This window comes from Schistocerca gregaria, chromosome 6 (assembly GCF_023897955.1).
Source record: "Schistocerca gregaria isolate iqSchGreg1 chromosome 6, iqSchGreg1.2, whole genome shotgun sequence".
NCBI lineage: Eukaryota > Metazoa > Arthropoda > Insecta > Orthoptera > Acrididae > Schistocerca > Schistocerca gregaria.
This window is the reverse complement of record NC_064925.1, coordinates 526,522,955-526,545,723: the sequence shown is the minus strand read 5'-3', so window position 1 is coordinate 526,545,723 and position 22,769 is coordinate 526,522,955.

Here is a 22,769-nt window from a genome sequence, read left to right as displayed (position 1 = left end):
CTTTTTCTGTCCCAAATAGAGAGTTGAAGTGTCCCATTAGTATTTTCATGTCATCTTGGTGAATTTTGCTCATAGTATTTTCGAGTGTGTTCCAGAATTTTTCGACATTTTTTGGTGTTTTTATTACTTTCGATGTTCGTGGGGGCATGTGCATTGATGAGTGTATAATTTTTACTGGGGCTCTGAATGAGCATAGTCATAAGTCGATTGCTGATGGCCGTGATTTCTTTGACAGAGTTGATGATAGATCTGTGTTCGAGAAAAGCAATGCCGATGATTAGTACGCCTTTCGCTACCTTTTGTTGTATTTTCTTCTTGAAGATGCAATGGTTTCCGTAATACAAGGTTTCACTGTCAGCTAATTGTGTTTATTGAAGAGCAATGGTGAGAACTTTTTGTCGGTCGATTTATTATGTGAGATTATTTTGTTTTCGTATTTGGATCAATGTATCGATGTTTAGTTATATAAAAAAAGTTCTTATGTGTGTGAAATCTTATGGGACTTAACTGCTAAGGTCATCAGTCCCTAAGCTTACACACTACTTAACCTAAATTATCCTAAGGGCAAACACACACACACCCATGCCCGAGGGAGGACTCGAACCTCCGCCGGGACCAGCCGAACAGTCCATGACTGCTGCGCCTGAGACCGCTCGGCTAATCCCGCGCGGCGTGTAGTTTTCAAATGCATGTTTTCTGTTTGTAGGGAAATTTGCAGGAGATCTTCAATATTGTCTGCCGTGCTAACTTCGACTTCCCAGAATCCGAAATTCCAATTGCCGCCTGTCGACAGCCGGGTTGTGTACCACGTGCGGTAAAGTTGACTTTGCTTGCACAGTTCATGTTTGCTTGTGTTTCATTGGTTTGGCTTGGGTGATTTAAGGACCGGACAGGACCAGAGGGCGTTGAAGCCTTTGGAAGCAAATATTTTCAGCCGAGCTCATTGAGCTAACAGACGGTGACCAGAGTAGGGGTGGTTTTCACTCAGACGTGTTTGGGTTTTGAGTTCAACGGATTGAGTATCAGTTCAGGATTGTGTTAGTATTTGGTTCACCCCAAGAATTTGATTTCCTCGGTACCACCCATATGGGGGTGGGTTTCCCCTATCGGCCCCACGGGATTATTATTATTATTATTATTATTGTCATCATGCCATCCGAAAATCCGATATGGTGCATCTTCCCACCACTGAAATAGATGTGCCTTGATGGATTCAGTTTTTCCTTCACATAAATATCGGTTGTAATTACGTTACATTGCTGCTAGTAGACATATTTCTCACTTTTTCTTAGGCAGTTGCTACCTGTTACTCCATCATAGGAATTTATGTGCGCAGCATTGTTGCAATACAGACGTTCAGTTATCCGAATTCTGTAATTTCATTTCGATACCTGATCGTTCTAATCGGATGCAGCCAGTCAGGCTTAATGTGGATGTCCGACTACGACTCTCATCATTTGATAGACTGGGTAAGCCACATTCTTAATCGGACCGTTGAATCTAGATCACTTATTTGTGACAGGGTCTGAATTCTTGAACACTGTGGAAAATAATAATACAATGTGCTTATTACTAATATGTTATTTAAATATAAATATATGAACGAACGAGATAACAGTTTATTTACAGGAGCAGAGCCCCATCCATCACAGCAGAGCAGTGCGTGATTAGTTTCAGGGCCAAGAGAGGATAAAGCTGTTGCCGTTTGTTCCACGATCACCGAACATCAACCAGATAGAGAATATGTGGGCAGAGGTAACAAGGTCTTTGCCATGTGGACCTACAAACACAAGCGACCTTTGGACGAATATATAAAACGTATGGTGGGAAGTGAACCATCGCGCTACACTGTCGACGTCTTGATGAAATCAATGCCCCTACGCCTTCGACAAATCTTACGTAATGGTCTGTGTGGGTTGGTTACTAAAAGTATTCTAGTCCACAAAATCCATGTGGACAGTTATCTGATAGTCGGTCAAGCTTTGGTTTGTCGCAGTTCTTTAGATACAAGTCCATTTGCTTTCAGTCTCCTCCTTACAATTCATGCAATGCAAGGTAATTGAAAAATCTCACCCACTCGACACCAACTAAGGAATTGACTGGTTCATGTGTTGTTCAACATACAGCGGTTGTCACCCTCACTGGACTCAATGAGTGTTTGTGTGTGTGTTTTAGTGTTCACGCACAATCTGAATCAATGCTATTAACATTAGAGACACAACCAACAATAAATATTGCATCAAATGTGACTGTAAAGTATTTTAATGCGATGGGAAGTGACAAACTGAATTTTTACCCAACCCACGACCTGCATATTACGTTAAGTAAGATGTATTAACTCTACAGCATCGTTAGCAGAGACAGGGCGCTCGTGTTTCGAGGCTCGCGACAAGTGCAGCGATTAGCAGTGCCCAATGCTGCCGCGATTTGTTTATGTTGGCTGAGCATGGACACTGCAGCAGACGCTTAGCCATAAACAGAAAGAAATCACCTTGGCTCTGACCGCAGTGAGCGGATATCACTGCCTGCGTGTTCTTATAGTAAGCAACGTGAGACTCTACTCACAGGTGCCATGGAGCAATTGCAACGGGTATCGTGTCATTACTCACCAGAATATTAAACAGTGATGAAATGTCCACTCTATTTGAATCCCAAGAAAATAGGAACCTTCTCACAAAGGAATGTGAGGTGTTATCAAAATTTATCCAACACACAAAAATTAACTGCAGGGCTTTCATGTATGCAGTAGTAGCACACAAGGAAATATTATGTCTTGGAAGCGTATATTTCATTTCCCCTTCTCATATTAACGCCCTTGTTTTAGTACGAAGTGAGAAAATAAACACGAAAAACTAAAGTTCCTGAGAAGCATATCAGTCATTTACTCCTCTCATATCATAACTTTTATTTTAGTATGAAGTAAAAAAATATACAGTTTAAGGTTGTGAAGCATAATATGACACCAGATTTTTATCGTAGGCGCTATCGGAAACGCAAAAAGTAGGGAGCTGTCGATTCTTTTGTCCAACAGTCTGTCTCCTTTAATGCATTACTTCCGCTAGGAGATTCTTATTTAAGGACTTGTGGGCATCAAGTTCTTCAGCAGAACAAGCCTTATGTTATTGTGCTAATTACGGTATGGAAAAAAAACAACAAAGACGATTTCCCCTAAAGCAGTTGGGATATTTGCAAATGTCTGTATTCAGCAATGACTGCCAGCTGTCACAACACTTCACAGAATCCATGCGGCAGGCACTTCAGGACTTCATTCAGTAAGACGTCAGGAAATGGATGGAAACGACAAATTAACTTCGCTTTCCGAGTCGTATTCAATCCAGAATGAGGTGTTATTAAGGTAGTTGAGCGTTCTAGCGATTACATTTTTGCAATTCACATATGAGTATTCCGATAGCCAAAAGAACCCGTTAGTGTGAAACTATCGGGAACTGCACTAATATCAAACTGCAAGAACTTGAGACAATACATGGACTCTTCTCTTCGCTGGGTGACCTATTACTGTTATTTAGGATTCCCTCCGTCCTAGACGCAATGCAAATGGAACTTCAGAGGCGCTTTCCGCTATTCTTGACAAAGATCAGCAACTTGTAATCACTGCGAGTTACAACTGCGTGATGATATGGCTCAGGTTGTCAGTAGTTGTGGTGGTGTTATGCTGTCAAACTGCTTACAGTAACGTTAATGGTGGCCCACATAATTTAACGCTGACTACGTACTTAAGTAAAGACAGTGTTGTGGCGTCGTCGCTTCTCTTTATTTGGCCTCAGCTTGAGTAATCCGATTTAACTCCATTCGCGGGCTACTAATCATACAGTAAGACTACATAGATCATCGTGCGGGTATTACATTAATTCTGCAAAGAATTGCTTAACAAATATTACCCTCAGCTATGCAGCTGGAATGACTCATTCAACAGGTACTCTATGTTTAACTTGGGGGATCAGTTCGCTGCAATCCTGCTTCTACTGTTCGTAAACACTTGTATACTTCAGAAATGGTTCAAATGAATCTGACCACTATGGGACTTAACTTCCGAGGTCATCAGTCCACTAGAACTTAGAACTACTTAAACCTACCTAACCTAATGACATCAGACACATCCATGCCCGAGTCAGAATTCGAACCTGTGACCGTAGCGGTCGCGCGCTCCCAGACTGTAGCGCCTAGAACCGCTCTGCCACCCCAGCCGGCATACTTGTATACTGACCATTCGTTATTTGACTAAATATGAACTACAAACTGATTCGCATATATATGACATGGGTTAGCGCCGGCACAAAGCAATAACTAAGGGTTGGATGCCGTTGAAGTCCCGTTACACTGATAGCAAGACAAATGTTCGCAAATGATCTCTATTGCCTCAAAAACAATTACATCTTAAATATCGAAGGACCGACGTCCACACTGTCACAGCGCGTTGAAATACAGCTAAGACGGCAGATGAATATTTGTGACCGACTGGGCTTCGAACCTGGACCTCCTGCTTACTAGACAGACATGCTGATCATGAGTCCAGTGAGGGTGACAACCACTGTATGTTGAACAACACATGAACCAGCCAATTCCTTAGTTGGCGTCGAGTGGGTGAGATTTTTCAATTACCTTGCATTGCATGAATTGTAAGGAGGAGACTGAAAGCAAATGGACTTGTATCTAAAGAACTGCGACAAACCAAAGCTTGACCGATTATCAGATAACTGTCCACATGGGTTTTGTGGACGAGTATACTTTTAGTAACCAACCCACACAGACCATTACGTAAGATTTCTCGAAGGCGTAGGGGCATTGATTTCATCAAGACGTCGACAGTGTAGCGTGATGGTTCACTTCCCACCATACGTTTTCTATATTCGTCCAAAGGTCGCTTGTGTTTGTAGGTCCACATGGCAAAGACCTTGTTACCTCTGCCCACATATTCTCTATCTGGTTGATGTTCGGTGATCGTGGAACAAACGGCAACAGCTTTATCCTCTCTTGGCCCTGAACCAATCTCGCACTGCTCTGCTATGATGGATGGGGCTCTGCTCCTGTAAATAAACTGTTATCTCGTTCGTTCATATATTTATATTTAAATAACATATTAGTAATAAGCACATTGTATTATTATTTTCCACAGTGTTCAAGAATTCAGACCCTGTCATAAATAAGTGATCTAGATTCAACGGTCCGATTAAGAATGTGGTTTACCCAGTCTATCAAATGATGAGAGTCGTAGTCGGATATCCACATTAAGCCTGACTGGCTGCATCCGATTAGAACGATCTGGTATCCAAATGAAATTACAGAATTCGGATAACCGAACGTCTGTATTGCAACAATGCTGCGCACATAAATTCCTATGATGGAGTAACAGGTAGCAACTGCCTAAGAAAAAGTGAGAAATATGTCTACTAGCAGCAATGTAACGTAATTACAACCCATATTTATGTGACGGAAAAACTGAATCGATCAAGGCACATCTATTTCACTGGTGGGAAGATGCACCATATCGGATTTTCTGATGGCATGATGACAATAATAATAATAATAATAATAATAATCCCGTGGGGCCGATAGGGGAAACCCTCCCCCATATGGGTGGTACCGAGGAATCAAATACTTGGGGTGAACCAAATACTAACACAATCCTGAACTGATACTCAATCCGTTGAACTCAAAATCCAGACACGTCTGAGTGAAAACCACCCCTACTCTGGTCACCGTCTGTTAGCTCAACGTGATCAGCTGAAAATATTTGCTTCCAAAGGCTTCAACGCCCTCTGGTCCTGTCCGGTCCTTAAATCACCCAACCCAAACCAATGAAACACAAGCAAACATGAACTGTGCAAGCAAAGTCAACTTTACCGCACGTGGTACACAACCCGGCTGTCGACAGGCGGCAATTGGAATTTCGGATTCTGGGAAGTCGAAGTTAGCACGGCAGACAATATTGAAGATCTCCTGCAAATTTCCCTACAAACAGAAAACATGCATTTGAAAACTACACGCCGCGCGGGATTAGCCGAGCGGTCTCAGGCGCAGCAGTCATGGACTGTTCGGCTGGTCCCGGCGGAGGTTCGAGTCCTCCCTCGGGCATGGGTGTGTGTGTGTTTGCCCTTAGGATAATTTAGGTTAAGTAGTGTGTAAGCTTAGGGACTGATGACCTTAGCAGTTAAGTCCCATAAGATTTCACACACATAAGAACTTTTTTTATATAACTAAACATCGATACATTGATCCAAATACGAAAACAAAATAATCTCACATAATAAATCGACCGACAAAAAATTCTCACCATTGCTCTTCAATAAACACAATTAGCTGACAGTGAAACCTTGTATTACGGAAACCATTGCATCTTCAAGAAGAAAATACAACAAAAGGTAGCGAAAGGCGTACTAATCATCGGCATTGCTTTTCTCGAACACAGATCTATCATCAACTCTGTCAAAGAAATCACGGCCATCAGCAATCGACTTATGACTATGCTCATTCAGAGCCCCAGTAAAAATTATACACTCATCAATGCACATGCCCCCACGAACATCGAAAGTAATAAAAACACCAAAAAATGTCGAAAAATTCTGGAACACACTCGAAAATACTATGAGCAAAATTCACCAAGATGACATGAAAATACTAATGGGACACTTCAACTCTCTATTTGGGACAGAAAAAGCCTGTAGAAAAGTCATTGGTACAAATTCAACACATCGAAACGCTTAGACCAACGGCACACGTCTGACTGATATTTGCCAACAATTCAACTACAAAAGGATGTCTTCCCACTTCAGGAAAATACCATTTCTCAGGTAACATGCTTGGCTACCAGGTGCAAGCTGCTGTCGTTCGCCTTTCTAGACTCGCTGAAAGCCAGATTTTTAATTCTTTTGTAGTAGAGCTACAAGCAGGCAGATACAAACTCAAAAAGGGAATCGTAAGACAATGCTCTAGCAAAATTCGTCTTGCTACTTACAGTAAGCCTTGGTGTTAGAGCGAAAACCTTACGGTACTGCCAATTTCATCATGCCACTTTTGTTTTCTGGCGACATATTTTTTGTTGTTGTTAATGCATAATTTTATCTATGAAATGCCACATTTTCATAAGACTTGCGAATGATACAGGAAATGAAGTAAATACAGATCTTTTCGAAGTAAAAAGTCGGTAATATCCTACTAATTCGTGTTAAAATCGGATCAATCGTCTTGCAGACACTTAATGCATCGCTGCGGTCTGGAACCACGCGACCACTACGGTCGTAGGTTCGAATCCTGCCTTGGGCATGGATGTGTGTGATGTCTTTAGGTTAGTTAGGTTTAACTAGTTCTAGGGACTGATGACCTGAACTTAGAACTACTTAAACCTAACTAACCTAAGGACATCACACACATCCATGCCCAAGGCAGGATTCGAACATACGACCGTAGCGGTCGCGCGGTTCCACACTGTAGCGCCCAGAACCGCTCGGCCACAACGGCCGGCGAACCATTTTTGAACTTAATGCTTTATTAAGGTAGACTGCCGTCGTGATGTTTCTGTAGTAAGCTGAATTTAATTTAGTATTAGTAAAGTGAATATTTTATTTGCATTTTCCATTAGTTTATTAAACGCAACAGTAATCATCAAAGAGAAATTATTCAGCAGCTGAATTTTCTTTCACGATATCTAAAACAATCTGACAATGCTACAGTTGTTTACAAATTCTACGCCCGTAGAAACCTACTTGTTTTAACGAGGCCATTAAACCACAGTAGTTTTAAGAGTATTTTCGTCTAGAAATGAATTGCTTTGGCGGTTGATCGATCAAGAACGGGAAAGGTAATATTTTACGAATGTATAACGTGAGGGACAAGTGCTTGAGAGAGGACTTCCCTAACAATACAAGTGTCTGAGAGACGACTTTCCTATCAATCTGCTGGATAGTTTTGTTCCTCAAATCAACAGAGTGAGTTGTCATGCAGTAGCAAAGGTGATGTAGTTTTGTTGCTCGACTTTCTTACACTGCGATCGATAGGTGTCTCAGTTGTTGACAACAAATTCCAGCTGTGTTGCACACACCCTTTGGGGCAGAATTTGTAGTCCAAAACACACTTTTGGAGCTATCAAATGTAAACTATTATATTCACAGTACTCTTTGCTCTAGTCTACGTCTTTTGGTTGAGCTCAGCCTTTCATTTATTCTTAGGAAGTTAACGATAAAGGCATCATAATATGTCACCAGTAACAGTACTGCAAAGGAATGCTCAATGAACGACCTGATGACGTTCAATAATAGTCACTCCGTTGATTTTTGTTGTTTCGAATTAGACCACGCAGTACTCCTACACCAGACTTCTGAACTTTGCCTGTTGAATGCAAATGTCGCATGATGGTCAAATGGTAATCTGTCACATATATCAGTAGTCGAGACTTCGTTAATGTGGAAAATCATTCATGCCAGAACGATCTTTGTTGAAACAAAAATATCTTTTTCTGGCGTGTTTTTCCCAAAAGCTCTCGCTCCACACACATTTCAAATCTTTCTAGCTGACTCCTCTACATTCACCCCTCTATTATACCAAAAGTAAATGTTGTGTTGCAGATGTTACGCCTTTTTCCACTTGCGACTCAATTTTACAATGCTTAACTGTAGTTCATGATTTACAACCATGCAAAATCCAATGCTTAACTACAAGATGATAACTACAACTTCAAATTCGAAAATGTCCACATTTTCATAAGACTTGCGAATGATACTGGAAATGAATTAAATACAGATCTTTTCGAAGTCAAAAGTCGGTAATATCCTACTAATTCGTGTTAAAATCGGATCAACAGCGTGGCGCCGCCTACACATGGGCGGCGCCGCATTTCAGGCGGCGGGTGGCGTCTGGCCTGTGGCCGGTAGCCGCTGCAGCGCGAGAAAACGCCCGAGCGTAAGCTGTTATGACCGCGACACAGCCACGAGCTGTCCTGCGGAAATGTTTCTGGAATACTTGTTATTGCGAGTGGGTATAATGTTAAGCGAATTGTCTTCGATGTTCAGTCAGACTCATAAGTTTAGACCGAAATATGGTTAAAAAAATAAAAAAAATCAGTTGGACGAGAACATGCGACTCTAAGTTTAGAATGCACGACGATTAGCACAAGACCACGAGCTCACTCTAATCATATTGTCTCGGAAGTAGACAACACTTCCTCCTAACACTTCCGCATCTCTCAGTGTTGCCAGATTGTGCAGATGGCCGGACTTAGAGTTGTCAGGGCCGGTCAGTTTTATTCGCCACCTTAAGTGAACGACTCGGACTTAGTCTCTGTGGCGGTCGGCCGGCGGTCAGTTTTTATGTATAAGACTGTACATATCCATTCTAAATTGTCTTTATGCTTTTAACTTGCATCTTACATAATATTTTATGTTCTTGTGTCGCACCTGGTATGAGCTGGGCTATACCTTTTACATACACAATGGTGGACACAAATTAAGGACGAAAGTAATTTTCGCATGATGTGTCACTGGCAAGTAACATAGTTCCAGGAAACTTGGCTGATACATAGAAAGAAATGCTACCGTATAATACAGAATGTAACTGAAATAAATACGCAATTAGACGACAGAAATGATACTTTTATTAAAAGGCAATAATTGCACTGAAGTCACCGCGATTTATTGTGGCCCCCTGGACATTACATAAGACGGGAGGCGGTACATGGTCGTTAATAAGTTGTGTGATCAGTACGAACGGTAAAGCGTACTCTGCAATGCTCTCCCATGCTGGCCACAACTTTGTAAATGAGTCCTTGTAGCAGGGTGTTCCATTCCTCCACTCACGCGATTGGCGACTGCTGGAAGGTCTTTGGTGCATGTGGACTTGCTCCAATACTTCTTCCCAATGCATCGCAGTAACAAACAGTGCCCCATCACCCACACCTCGTCCCTGCCAAAACCAAAGCAGTTGCATTATACAAATGCAACGTCACGGGTTCCTCCCTCCGTGCAGAAGACAAGCGATTCTATTACAATATATTGCCTATTTATATCTTAACTAATTCTTTTACAGTCTTTGTCATTTTTAATTACATATCGTTTCTTCTGTGGTGGTTTTCACATCCTCCACCACAGATAGTATTTCACACTCTTCGAATAATCATTTATAACAGCACAATTCATAATTATCTTTTTCCTCCCAAAATTAAGTGTCCTTTTGAAATTCAATTAACAGAAATACATGCAAATTATTTGTTACAGTGAGCATTACACATCGAAATGTTCTTTAAACTTTCACTTTGGATGCGTGCTGCCAGAGAACGTTACACCATCGATCTCCTCGAATGAGAGTGTCCGCACGTTCCAACACTACAGAAGTCACAGCTGTGTGCGGCCGGGCTGCACGCGGGAGATCGGACAGGTTGGCGCGACATTCTACAGCTACATCCATACTCCGCAAGCCACCTGACGGTGTGTGGCGGAGGGTACCCTTAGTACCTCTATCGGTTCTCCCTTCTATTCCAGTTTCGTATAGTTCGTGGAAAGAAGTATTGTCGGTATGCTTCTGTGTCGGCTCTAATCTCTCTGATTTTATCCTCATGGTCACTTCGCGAGATATACGTAGGAGGGAGCAATATACTGCTTGACTCTTCAGTGAAGGTATGTTCTCGAAACTTTAACAAAAGCCCGTACCGAGCTACTGAGCGTCTCTCTTGCAGAGTCTTCCACTGGAGTTTATCTATCATCTCCGTAACGCTTTCGCGATTACTAAATGATCCTGTAACGAAGCTCGCTGCTCTCCGTTGGATCTTCTCTATCTCTTCTATCAACCCTATCTGGTACTGATCCCACACTGTTGAGCAGTATTCAAGCAGTGGGCGAACAAGCGTACTGTAACCTACTTCCTTTGTTGTCGGATTGCATTTCCTTAGGATTCTTCCAATGAATCTCAGTCTGGCATCTGCTTTACCGACGATCAACTTTATATGATCATTCCATTTTAAATAACTCCTAATGAGCACTCCCAGATAATTTATGGAATTAACTGCTTCCAGTTGCTGACCTGCTATTTTGTAGCTAAATGATAAGGGACCTATCTTTCTATGTATTCACATCACATTACACTTGTCTACATTGAGATTCAATTGCCATTCCCTGCACCATGCGTCAATTCGCTGCAGATTCTCCTGCATTTCCGTACAATTTTTCATTGTTGCAACCTCTCGATACACCACAGCATCATCTGCAAAAAGCCTCAGTGAACTTCCGATGTCATCCACCAGGTCATTTATGTATATAGTGAATAGTAACGGTCCTATGACACTCCCCTGCGGCACACCTGAAATCACTCTTACTTCCGAAGACTTCTTTCCATTGAGAATGACATGCTGCGTTCTGTTATCTAGGAACTCCTCAATACAGTCACACAATTGGTCTGATAGTCCGTATGCTCTTACTTTGTTCATTAAACGACTGTGGGGAACTGTATCAAACGCCTTGCGGAAGTCAAGAAACACGGCATCTACCTGTGAACCCGTGTCTATGGCCCTCTTGAGTCTCGTGGACGAATAGCGCGAGCTGGGTTTCACACGACCGTCTTTTTCTAAACCCATGTTGATTCCTACAGAGTAAATTTCTAGTCTCCAGAAAAGTCATTATACTCGAACATAATACGTGTTCCAAAATTCTACAACTGATCGATGTTAGAGATATAGGTCTATAGTTCTGCACATCTGTTCGACGTCCCTTCTTGAAAATTGTTGTGATGATAAGAGACGCTTCGCCCAACGGCTCATCGCGCTTTTGTTTACTTCCAGGTCTCTTTAGACAATCTGAAACCACCTACGAACATATACGATGCTCTGGTTTTCCGCATAAAGAAACTCAGTGGCATCTCTCTGCTTGGAACTCACCTCTGTTATAGATGGCAGCTCCGCCACCTATAGGAACTTAATGAAACTATGAGGGTCACTCCAAAAGAAAGACACACTATTTTTGTAAAAATACAGTTTTCGCTCTGAATGTGTGGAAGTTTTACAGTGTATAGATACATCCTTCCCGCTTGTTTTCAAACTTAGTTCAACCTGTTCCCGTGAGTGGCGCCATCACAGCACGTCTTCAAGATGGCTGCTACACTTGACGTTCGTCAGAAGCAATGTGCTGTCATAGAATTCCTGTGCTGCGAAAACGAGACAGTGCGAAACATCCACAAGAGGTTGAAAAAGGTGTACGGAGATGCTCCTGTGGATCGCAGTACAGTTAGTCGGTGGGCAAGCAGGCTATATGATGAAAGTGGACACGGCAATATTGAGGATTGTCCTCACATTGGCAGGCCTCGTGCTGCACACACTCCAGACAATATGCAGGGAATTAACGAATTGGTGACCGCAGACAGATGCATCACAGTGAACAAACTGTCACGCTACATTGGGATAGGGGAAGGAAGTGTTTGCAGAATACTGAAAGTGTTGGCGTTCAAAAAGATTTGTGCCAGGTGTGTTCCCAGGATGTTGACAGTGGCTCACAAAGAAACAAGAAAAACGGTAAGCAGTGAACTTCTGGAAAAGTATGAGAATGGTGGAGATGAATTTCTTGGAACCGGTGATGAAACATAGCTCCATCATTTTTCACCAGAGACGAAGAGGCAATCAATGGAGTGGCACCATGCAAATTCACCCAAGAAAAAAAAATTCAAAACCACACCTTCTGCTGGAAAAGTTATGGCTACGGTGTTTTTCGATTCTGAAGTCTCTTGCTTGTGGACATCATGCCAAGTGGAACCACCATAAATTCTGATGCATATGTAACGACACTGAAGATACTTCAAGCTCGACCCAGTTGTGTTCGACCACATCGGCAAAGGCAGGATGTTTTGCTGTTGCACGACAATGCACTGTCATATGTCAGTCAAAAAACCATGGAAGCAAACACAAAACCCAGATGGACAACACTGAAACACCCAGCTTACAGTCCTGACCTGGATCCATGTGACTGTCATCTCTATGGGAAACTGAAATACCTTCTTTGTGGAACAAGGTTTGAAGATGATGACTCCCTTGTGCATACTGCCAAACAGTGGCTCCAACAGGTTGGCCCAGAATTTTATACAGGCGCTGGTTCCAAGATGGCGTAAGGAAGTTGAGAGGGATGGAAATTGTGGAGAAATTAAAATATTGTTCCTAAAGGATATATCTACACACTGTAAAACTTTCAAACATGTAGAATAAAAGATGGATTAAAAAAATAGAGTATTTCTTTTGCAGTGACCCTCTTATTATGTGAAAAGTGTGAATTTGTGAAACGTTGGAGGGAATTTGAGATTTATGTAATCAGTATCAGTCATTCAGTCACTGGATCATTCTGGACAGGAGCTGCCAATGGCAACCAGTTTGAGGGACCTGTATGTGTTGCGCACTACAAGCCCACATGGTTTCTAGCATTCCACTGACAAAAATATTTTCACATGTTTCGGACTTTGCAGAATTAACTTCTGGTTTTGGAGATAGAAAATCTTCCACGTGTTTTGGATTCTAGCTTTGAACAATGACTGCATTTTGCAGTCATTTGGCCTTGGAATATTCTCGATGCTTTCGAATATGATCTTAATGGCTGCAGGACTGACTTGGGAGCAGATCATTACGTTTATTTTTAAGGTGCATCCAGACTTCGTATTTATGTTCCTATCATGTACAACAAAGATAGAGATTCTGAATGTTTACCAAAAGATTAATCTTAATGGCATGGTGATTCAGTTTCAAGAATTCACAGTGCAGTTCTGTTCTATAGAGTCAGATTTCTTATGGGTACCATTAATTTAATTTATGTTGTTTGCTGAATAAACAGCACATGTTACTTCAGTTCAATCAGCTTTTCAAATTTTTATTAAAAGCAGTTAATAAGTTTTGCAAATTGTGAGCAATTATCTGGTAATGATTAATAGCAGGGCTTATTGGAAGAGTGTGAAAGCTGCACCTTAGACATAGACTACCAGCCAAGTTTATTGAAAGGGGGTCACACATTTGCCAAATTACTCATACAGGCTGACAGATGATGTTCCCCTCATTGATCACATTTTAGCTCGACCAACGGAGCAGAGGAAAGCTCACAACTAATTGAACAATCCAAACTGCCTCCACTATCGACCTCCTAACTTCAAAATAATTCTGTCTTTTCTTTTTTCTGTTTCTTTTAGGACTGTACAGCTATACAAGTATTTCTTTTGTGGATTTCCTCACCTTAATAGTCCTCCAATTAACTTTCTGCTTTCATTAGAATACCATGCCACCTTCAATGCTAAATTGTATGGTTTCCTCTTTTCTTGAGCATTTGCTATGACAAGAAATGTGGAACAGTCAAGAGCCTGCTGGGCTCATCTGCAGAAGAAACTAATTTGAGCTCCTCATAATGGAAAGTCCAGGATGGAATATTAACAATACTATGGAAAGGATAGATTACTACTCACCATAAAGATGAAATGTTGAATTGCAAAGAAGTACAACAAAAAAGCTGCTACACACTGAACTTTTGGCCATAGCCTTCGTCAGAAAAGAAAAGAAAAACATATTTTTGTGCGAGTGCAGGCTCACTTGGTGAATTTCATATATGAAGTGGTCACGGGTTGTCAGCCGAGTAGCATCGTTGTCTCATAGCAACATTTCGATGGAATGCATCTCCAACATCTTCAGGCGAAGCCTTAAGATGATGGAGATGTATTCCATTGAAACGTTGCTACGAGACAATGATGCTACTCGGCTGACAACCCGTGAAGACTTCATATATAACATATTTTTAGGCCTGGAAGCAACTCAACATGTCACCTTTAAGACTACTGGCAACCTACCATTCTCACAGTATTGTTCATACAAGTTTTTCCTTGTTTAGTTTCAGGACACTTTATAGAAAACTGGAATAATGTTGAAAAATGGGATGCCTGTGGTCCGTAGCACCGAAGCCCACAGCAGTTCTACAGACATTAAGTAGTCACTCAGATCTCATGTGATGGGTGTTAGTATCATTCAGAAAATATAAAAGCAAAAGTTGAAAGTTTAGTTACTGAGAAAAATGGTAATAACACGAAGCCCAGACATTGTATTGACTGTAGAAATAATGGAGAATAGTGTATTATAAATATTTTGAGTCATAGAAACAATGATTTTTAATTGTCCACAGAATAATTCATGTATTCTGAGGAGAAATTTAAAAGACAGTCTGCTGCTTCTAGACAATTGTGATGTCTTAGCTGTAAGCACAGACAATAAAGACTGCTAAAAGACTTAATACTGGTACTTAAGAGGTCTGTATAGATGTGGGTAAGCATTGGTATATTTGTGTATATCTGTAATAATATGTTTCTTTTTTAAACAATGGTAAATGCAGGATGGAATAATGACAATATTATGAAAAAGTTAGATTGCTACTTACCAATGTAGTGAAAATGCTGAGTCGTAGACAGACGCAGCTAAAAGGCAGCTAAACAAGTAAGCTTTCAGCCACAAGACCATCTTCTGAACTAGGAAACGCACACACACAAAAAATTCAAGCAAACATAAGTCACACACACACATGACCATTGTCTCTAGCTGCTGAAGCCAGCAAGTGCAAGAGTTAGTTGCATTTGTGTGAATGTGTGTGTGTTTTCTAATTGAGAAGAAGGCCTTTTGACCAAAAGCTTACTTGTTTAGCAGTCTTTTTTTTGTTGTGCTGTTTGCGACTAAGCATCTCCACTGTATGTAGAGTAGCAAACTTTCATTTTATTAATTGAGATTTCCCCAATACAGAGGTTTACTCCAGCATAACAGTAACTCAGCAATTTTAACGTATTAGCACAGAAGCATTAAACATAATCTCTTCAAAATGTTCATTCATATACTTCAATCTTGTCTCTCTTTATCTACAACACATTTTTTCTTTCTCAACTGTCAATTTTGGAGTCCTGTAGCCATGGATCACTCTCTTCTGATACTTCCTTCAGTTTCTCATCTGAGAGTAAGTTTTTGTATCTTCGTTTCTTCCATTCTTCTTACATACCAGTATCACTGCAGTTTCCTTCTACCAAATACATTATATTTTCCTTCTTTCACTCACATTCTCTTTAACACTTCTTTGTTACTTTATTTTTATTTTCTTTAAATCTTCTCCAAAAGTCTGTCTCCACTATTTTCAGGTAATTAATATGTGTCTTACTAGTTGTCCAGGTTCTGCTCCATACAGCACTACACTCTATAACATTGATTCAAAATTCATTCTTTTATTTCTATTCATCACATTCCTGTTCCATAATACTGAGTTGATCGTCCCAGCGACTTGCTGGCCATTAGTCAATCTGTTATTAACACATCTGATTTTCTCTATTTTTTTCTAAAATATAACCCCAGCAGCAAAAATTATTTATCTTTTTGATTTAGTACCCATTTATGTACAGGTCTTCATGTTCGTTGGTAAGGTATTCAGTTTTTTGATAATGCATCTTCAGATTCCTGTTCTTGCATTCTGTAGTTAACTGATTACATACATAATTTGCGTCCTCCCTGTCTTGTAATATGACAACTTGATCACCAGCAAATAATGAATGATGTAGATATGGTCCACCTACAATTTCTAATTCCATTCTCCTATATTTATGAGACCATGTCCTAAGACTAATATCTAAACAAATTTTAAATAATGTTGGTGCCTTGTAACAGGTTTGTTGCAATTTTCTGTGACAGCGTACAACTGCTTTTAGCTTGACATCTGTTACTTTTATATATTTCTTGTATTATTTTAATTAATGAGTGTGCTACACTTACTAAATATAGCTCTTCCCAAAGTAGTTTCCTTGGATCAGTATCATAAGCTTTTACTAACTCAATGAAACTTAATCCAATATTGATGAAATATTCTCAGGTTACAAGCCAAGTAATGGCATCGCATTGTCACAACATTAAGTCTCCACACGTTGTGTCAGATTCACGTCCATTTTTGTACCTTATGCCTGCTGGACTTCAGAGTCGTCTGCCGAGATCCCAACATAGGGCCACTTGCCTCTGGAAAAGAGGTCATGGCCAGGGAAGGGGGGAGCGGGTTGGCTTCCAGCAGGGTGGAGGAGGGTCCAGGCTCTGGTGTTGCCTGTCTATTCCACCCATTGCCTTTGCCATATTTGTATCACAGCTTCCCTGACATACTTTTGCTAATGCCATACTTCATGCAGAGCTCAGCTGGAAACTACTGCCTTTGTTGATAAGATCATCATGTATTCTTTATTTCCATAGCCTCTTTGATAGCTGAATCCTAGAAGGCATTGAGGTGCCTCAGCACCTTTCTAATATGCCTCACTGCATCTGCCCATGTAGTGCATGCCACACTAGGGTGACCAGGTGCAATTGTTTAAAAAGGAGGACAATCAGCTTCAAAAAGGAGGACAAAGGAAGAAAAAAGAGGACACATCAAACGGGTCAACTGCAGATGAGGATACCACCAGTCAGCTTTGGACAGTCACATGACTGCCAGGAATTACCGGTAAAACTAGTAGCTGATTCTTACTGATGATCAGGCGGTGATTAACTGAGTAATGCAAAAAAAATTAAAAACGTTGACTGTGGTGTTAGTGTGGCGTCAATTGTTGTGTTACGTCAACAACATGGAATTGTTTACAAAGCAAAAAACGTAAAACCATTCACCACCCTTCATTCGACGCACCACTACCAACATCTACAATTGAAGCAGCAGCTGAGGAGACGTCAACTGCACTTTAACCTTCTGAATACAAATAAATTGAATGACTATGAAATAATCAAATAAAACCACGACAGATAATCTGTCGAGTTATTTATTACCTTTATTGGCCACTGAGATGTGCGTTCCAGCTCAACATACTTTACATTCCACTTCAGATTCATTTGTCCCTTTCTTAAAGCCAGATATTTGCAGGAAAGTACATCAGAAAATGTACACTTTCATTTAGGCATAGCCAAATATTTTTTCGGAACTCTCTCGGTTAAAAATTACACTCAAAAATCACACGTGCACCACAGGAAGCTAAGCCAATACGAAGCAAAGATACGAAACGAAATTTGTAAATAATCGATATTTGCATTCGCTTATAGTTGGATCAACAATAACATTGATGATCCTGGTGCCACCTAATAACACCACCTTTGTGCGTGTTTATCACGAAGGCTGTGACGATAGTTAAAGTATTTAAGAAAAGAGCAATAGAATGGGACAAATTGTAAATTTAACTGTATTACGCTCAACTTTGCGAAAAAGCCAGACACTGTAAAAATCTGCCCGGACCCCGGACAAAGAGCTAAAAAGGAGGACATGTCTGGATTAATACAGACGTCTGGTCACCATACACCACACTCAACTGATGCTGTAGATGCCAAGTGGCCACAGCACTGGTTGACATTTGACTGATCCAAGTGTATTCATGGTTTTAACCGTTAAGTGGAAAATAGTTTCTATGTTTTGCTTCTCCATTATCCATACGTACAGAAGGAGAAATAGGGACTTGGTTTCTTCTGCTTGGGTGAAGAAGGCATTCCTTATTTGTGTATTCGAATAACCATGAAAGGTTTCATGCAAATGCTGTAACTCGGTGGGCAGACTTTCACTTGTCACTTATGGCTCACATTCCATGTACACTGCACTGGATGGTGGCAGCTGTTCATGATTATTTACAGGTCTGTGTGCATCTTCTTCCTGTATACAGAATGTCCCCGCATGCCATAGTGGTTAGCCTTTGTGAGAATGTCTAGGAACAGTAAGCATCCGTTTTCTTTAATGTTGTGACAGGGATTCTTGCAGCTCTTCTTTACCATGCAGTAAGAGGTGTTCTGTGTATAGATTAGTGATGCCCGGTACTAAAGGGGTCCCATGGCAACTCAATCCATCTGTTCACACATCTCCCCACAACGAAAGTAGGTGGTTATGAACACGTGCCAGAACAGTTTCATCGTGTCACTGTCAAAATAACACTCTTGTAATACTAAGGAATCTTCTAGTGGTACCCATGTGAAGAAAAATATGACATTGAAGCCCACTGAAAGGTCATTCTTGTCCAGGTGTACCTCTTGAAGCACTTTCACAACACTGCGAAACAGGCTCACTTTCTTGTTTTGTAGCTTTTGCAGCATCTAGGACATTTCTACAGATACGTGGATGAATCATTCATCATTTGGGCATATGGTACAGAAAATCTACATGAATTCCTGCCACATTGCAGTATACATGAACTCAGGTACACTATGGTGGATAAAGAAAATGGATGCCTACCATTCCTAGATGTTCTGATATAGAAGAATCCTGATGTTGCACTGGGATATTCTGTCTGCCAAAAGCTGCCACAATCCAGCACAGTGTAAATTTGTGTTCACTATGCTGGTACACAGAGTACAAGCCATATGCAACAAGCAAAGTCTGCCTACAGAGTTACAGCATCTGCATTTAATCTTTCACAGAACAGTTATTCAGAGACACGAATACGAGTGCTCTTCAGCCAAGTGAAAAGAGGAGAGAAAACAATCCAGTAAAAGACACCAAGTCCAGTGTTCCTTCCATATGCAAGGCTGCTCACAACAGCCAGGATAATGGAGAAGCATAACATAAAAACCGTTTCCACTCAGCAGTTAAAACATGAATATACTTGGGTCAGTGAAAGACATCTGGTGCCTACACCATCCGTTGCAAGTGTGGCTTGCAGTGCATTGGCCCAACACAGCAATGCATCTCGCAGCACTGTTCAGAACATGTGAGGAGCATTAACCGATAAAAAAATGGAATGATTGCGCGGCATTGTTGGGCGGGAGGCCCCATCCAGGGAAGTTGTGCCACCGGGTTGCAAGTCTTACTTCAGGTGATGCCACCTGGTGCAATTGCATGTCAATGATGATGATGAAAGGATAATGAGGACAATACAACACTCAGTCCATGAGCTGAGAAAATCACCCACTGCATGGTAGGCAAACATGTACCCACACAGCTCAGCAGGCAGACTATTCACTGACAAGCTGGAATTGAGAGAGCACAGTAGCAACAATGGCCTCATGTTTGTTTTTGAACAGACAACAGTGCTGTCTACTCCGATAGGTTCTGGTTTTCAGTCACCAAAGAAGCAGTGGAAATGAGAGTGTACAATGATTCTATATGTGGATAGCAATTTCCAATGGTACTCCACGTGGGATGTCACATTAGTAAAAATACATCAGGATTGCTCTGACGTGGAACTTGCAGAGGAAGCATATGGAACAGACAGGAAACACCTGCATTCAACATCCAGATCCCCTCCACCCTATCCCCACCACTAGCACAATTTTTTTTCTGGAAGCAGGAGACAGATCCAACCACTAGGCCCTCAGACAAGGAGTCTGCAGTCCAGTAGCTATAAAGGAATGAACCAGTCATGAACCCAACACTTCACCTTAATATGATGAGTAGGAAGCTTGTCGACTTGTGACATCATGACGCCCCAACTCAGCCGATAATCTGAGAACATTTCATCAGAGAAATTAGTTGAGAAAGCCTACATTTCCATGTAGTCCAATACTTTTCATTTGTCTCTGTATTTTTCTAAATTTTATCATAATGTGAAAACGTGATCTCTACTTGTACATGATCTACCATTTGTTGGACCATTCCTTTTATGTTCTAAAATTAGCTTTCAGTCTATTTTTTATTAATCCCCCAAATATTTTGATTAATGAGTTTGTAACCTAAATTTCTCAATAACTTGAGCAAATTTTTTGATCCTTGTTTTTAAATACAGCAGTAACAACAAAAATAATCAATTTTTGAAAATCTTATATAAGTGGACAGATAAAAAAATGTACTCAGCAAGCAGCAGAGGAGAAAATACACATAAAAGTCAAGGAAATGTGCAAGCTATCAGAGCCAGTGACTCCTCCTTCTGGCAGACAGGTTGAAGTCACCTTCATGGTAAATGGATGAAGGACAAGGACTGGCATGGTTTAGGAAATGTCGAGAGTTACAGAAAAGCTGCCTACAATCCCTGGTCAGGATAGATTTACTGGATGGGGTGAGAAGGAAAGATGACGGGAATATGCACTGAATGAAATGTGAAAATCTGAGAGCTTAAAGGCAGAAGATAGGACAATACACAACACAGTTACTTCCAGGTAGGCATTACTACCCAAAGAGCTTGGGAGCAATCTTCCAACTCCCCCTTGATGCAAAGGCTCAAGTTTTTATAACCATCAATACATCATTCAAATAATATCAGTACTGTAGGCTGCCTTTTGGCATAGCAAGCATGTCAGCAATATTTCAAAAGTTCCTAAAGTAATTACTGAAGGACATCCCCTGTTGCTCATATTATTACTTGATGACATCATACTAACCTGAACATTAAGAGGACAATTTATGCAACATCTGGTGAGTTTTCACACTCCTGGAGCAAACACATCTCTGCTGCAACCTCCAAAAATGCTCATTTTTTCAGCCAGAAGTTGAATACTTAGGACATACCACGAGTACTTGGTAAAATAAATTACTGCAGGCAGTTTGTTCAAAATTCTAACATGATAGCTGGACAATTGAACAGGCACCAGAAAGTTCTGAGTGAATTTCCAAATGCAAACAAGCATTCTGTGTTTCAAGTGCTGTCTAATGTAAGTGCACTGTTCAGTCCTCAAAACAAAAAATAGAGGTATCTCAACTTTAACAACTTTTTTAATGATTTAGAATTTAACATCAGACTGAAAGTGTTTTCACACCATTCTAGAATCAGTAGAGAGCACAGCTTCAGTTAGCATGGCAAAATTAACTGTACATTTTGTCTACTTCTCCTGCACACAAAGACGCATAGTTGTGTCACATGTACAGTAACCTGTGTATTGCTGGCATCACTACTTGAAAATATCTGTAGACATAAAATTAACAGGGTGTTTTATCCAAGTAGGAAAACTGCAAGGAAATCTGAAGCTTAACCAACATTAGTTAGAGAGAGACTTAACCATTCAAAATGTTTAAATACTTCATTGTATCAGCTGTCAATACCAAATGTTTCTGAACTATGTTATCCCAAATAAAAACAGTTGTTGCTGTAGGTTTCTGTAAAACTGCTATTGTGAGATTCATCTAAAATGATTTTACAGTTCCTTCAACAGAGAACAAACATAAATTTTCTCAGATTTGGCAGAAACAGAAGTTAGCAAATTCTCTCTGTACTTTATGATTTAGGAAATATTCTGCATCGTATTAGATTTATTTCTGCAGACACTGAACACAGTACCATTTAAAAAAAATCTATTTAAAGAAATCAGTCTTTGAATTTTAGTATTTGGGGAAAATTAAACATAATGTTATCCCTATTTTATCAGCTGTATTAATACCGGACAGAGTTACACAACCTTACACCATTGCACATAACAACTGTTGTACACTACCCAAGGCAAATTTAAGTGAAATACAAAAACTAATGCGTTTTTTCATGAAAATCTGTATTCCCTAACAAAATAGCATCTTTATTTTCATACTAACCACACTAAAAATTAATGAATTTCAACATAGGATAACAACACAAAAAGTGACATATCTAGAACAGTATTGTAATACAAAACAGAAATAAAAAATTAACTTTACGGAACTACATACATATGAATATCAAAGTTAAAACAAAACTGCTAATTAAATTTGTGTGTTTAGTAATTTACATATTTCATTTACTGCAAGTTTTTTTTTCCATTTTTTGTGTAAAATGGTATATAATTTTATAAAAATCAATACAGAATATTCTTATAGTAAGGAAAGTTATGGGAGAATGTAAATAATTTAGGAGTAAAGGAGACCACTCACTGAGTAGCAGAAGCA